Below are 2,428 nucleotides of genomic sequence, written 5' to 3'. Positions count from 1 at the left end.
GGCAAACTGGGGAGGGGGGTGTGGGGAGCCCCGGGGGGCGCCGAGGGGACCCTGTCCCAGTTGGGGAGCCTCAGTGGGGTGGGGGGAGGGTCTCGGGGGGCGCAAGGGGGGGGGAGGGGCCGGCACTGGGGGGGGGGGGCACCCGGGACTGGTATATACTGGGCCCAAACTGGGGAGGGGCTCAGGAAGCGCCGGGGGGGGGGGGGGGGCTTCGAGGGGTCTCGGGGCGTGGCCCGGGGGGGGAGGGGGGAGGGGGGTGGGGGGTGCCTCGGAGGGGTGGGGGAGGGGGGGGAGGGGGGGGTCTGTGGGGGGGTGATTTGGGGGGGTGGGGGAGGGGGGATGGGGGGGAGGGGGGTGGGGTGGGGGAGGGGGAATGGGGGGATCTGGGGGGGGTGATTTGGGGGGTGGGGGAGGGGGGTGGGGGGTGCCTCGGGGGGTGGGGGAGGGGGGATGGGGGAGGGGGGTGGGGTGGGGGAGGGGGGATGGGGGATCTGGGGGGGGGGTGATTTGGGGGGGTGGGGGAGGGGGGTGGGGGGTGCCTCGGGGGGTGGGGGAGCGGTTTGGGGGGGGTCTGTGTGTGGGGGTACCTCGGGGTGGGGTAACCCTTGGGGGGGGGGTACCTCGAATGGGGGGGGCTGGAGGGGGTTGCCTGAGGGAGGGGGTGTATTGGGGTTGATGGGGGGGGACACACACCTGGGGGGGGTGGTTTGGGGGGCGCGGTTTGGGGGGGGCGGTTTGGGGGGGCGGTTTGGGGGGGGTGGTTTGGGGGGGGTACCTCGAAGGGGGGGCTGGGGGGGGAGGGGGGTTACCTCGGGGGGGGCTGTATTGGGGTTTATCGGGGGGGGGCGCCGGGGGGGGGAACTGGAGGCGGGGTTACCTCAAAGGGGGGGTTGTTACCCCAAAGGGGGGGGTCTGACCCGGGAGGGGGGATGGGGGGGCTCGAGGGGGGGTCCCCAAATGCTCCCGCTCTCTGGGGGGTGGTCGGGAACCGGGGGGGGGCGGGCTTGGTCCGGGACCGAACTTTGGGTAGGGGGTCCCATCACTGGGGGGGTCCTAATCCCCGGGGGGGGTCCCCCATCCCGCCGGGGTCTCCCATCCGGGAGGGGTCCCATCCCAGTTGGGGGGATCCCATCCCAGTGGGGGGGGGGCCCATCCCAGTTGGGGGTGGGGTCCGATCTCGGGGGGTGGTTCTGATCCCGGGGTCTCCCATCCCGGGGGGTCCTATCCCGGTCGGGGGGGTCCCATCCCAGTTGGGGGGGGGTCCCATCCGGGTCGGGGGGTCCCATCCCGGGGGGTCCTATCCCGGAGGGGGGTCCCATCCCGGGGTCTCCCATCCCGGGGGGTCCTATCCCGGTCGGGGGGGTCCCATCCCGGGGTCTCCCATCCCGGGGGGTCCTATCCCGGTCGGGGGGGGTCCCATCCCGGGGTGTCCCATCCCAGTTGGGGGGGGTGTCCCATCCCGGGGTGTCCTATCCCGGAGGGGGGTCTCATCCCAGTTGGGGGGGATCGGCCCACCCCGGGGTGTCCCATTCCAGTTGGGGGGGGTCCCATCCCGGCCGGGGGGGTCCCATCCCGGGGTCTCCCATCCCGGGGGGTCCTATCCCGGAAGGGGGTCCCATCCCAGTCGGGGGGGTCCCATCCCGGTCGGGGGGTCCCATCCAGGGGTGTCCCATCCCGGGGGGTCCTATCCCGGAGGGGGGTCCCATCCCAGTTTGGGGGGGGTCCTATCCCGGTCGGGGGGGTCCCATCCCGGGGTCTCCCATCCCGGGGGGTCCTATCCCGGAGGGGGGTCCCATCCCGGGGTGTCCCATCCCATTTGGGGGGTGTCCCATCCCAGTCGGGGGGGTCCCATCCCGGGGGGTCCCATCCCATTTGGGGGGCGTCTCATCCCAGTTGGGGGGGTTCGGCCCATCCCGGGGTCTCCCATCCCGGGGGGTCCTATCCCGGAGGGGGGTCCCATCCCAGTCGGGGGGGTCCCATCCCATTTGGGGGGGGGTCTCATCCCAGTTGGGGGGGGGTGTCCCATCCCGGGGTGTCCCATCCCGGGGGGTCCTATCCCGGAGGGGGGTCCCATCCCAGTTGGGGGGGGTGTCCCATCCCGGGGGGTCCTATCCCGGAGGGGGGTCCCATCCCGGGGTCTCCCATCCCGGGGTGTCCTATCCCGGAGGGGGGTCCCATCCCAGTTTGGGGGGGGGGGGGTTCCCATCGCAGTCGGGGGGGGTCCTATCCCGGAGCGGGGTCCCATCCCAGTTGGGGGGGGGGGGTGTCCCATCCCGGGGCTCCCCTCCGGGGGCTCCCCCCGCGCCCCCCCCAGCCCTGCCGTGCGGGCGGCGGCGCCCGCCCCGGTCCCACCCCGGCGGGGAAGGGGGAGGCTCCGCCGCTCCGCGTTACAAGAGCCCGGCCCCACGCGGGGCGCGGCCACTCGCCG

Source organism: Phalacrocorax aristotelis, unplaced genomic scaffold, assembly GCF_949628215.1.
Source record: "Phalacrocorax aristotelis unplaced genomic scaffold, bGulAri2.1 scaffold_282, whole genome shotgun sequence".
In the NCBI taxonomy this organism is placed as follows: domain Eukaryota; kingdom Metazoa; phylum Chordata; class Aves; order Suliformes; family Phalacrocoracidae; genus Phalacrocorax; species Phalacrocorax aristotelis.
The sequence above is the reverse complement of the archived record's forward strand: the minus strand, read 5'-3'. Positions refer to the sequence as shown.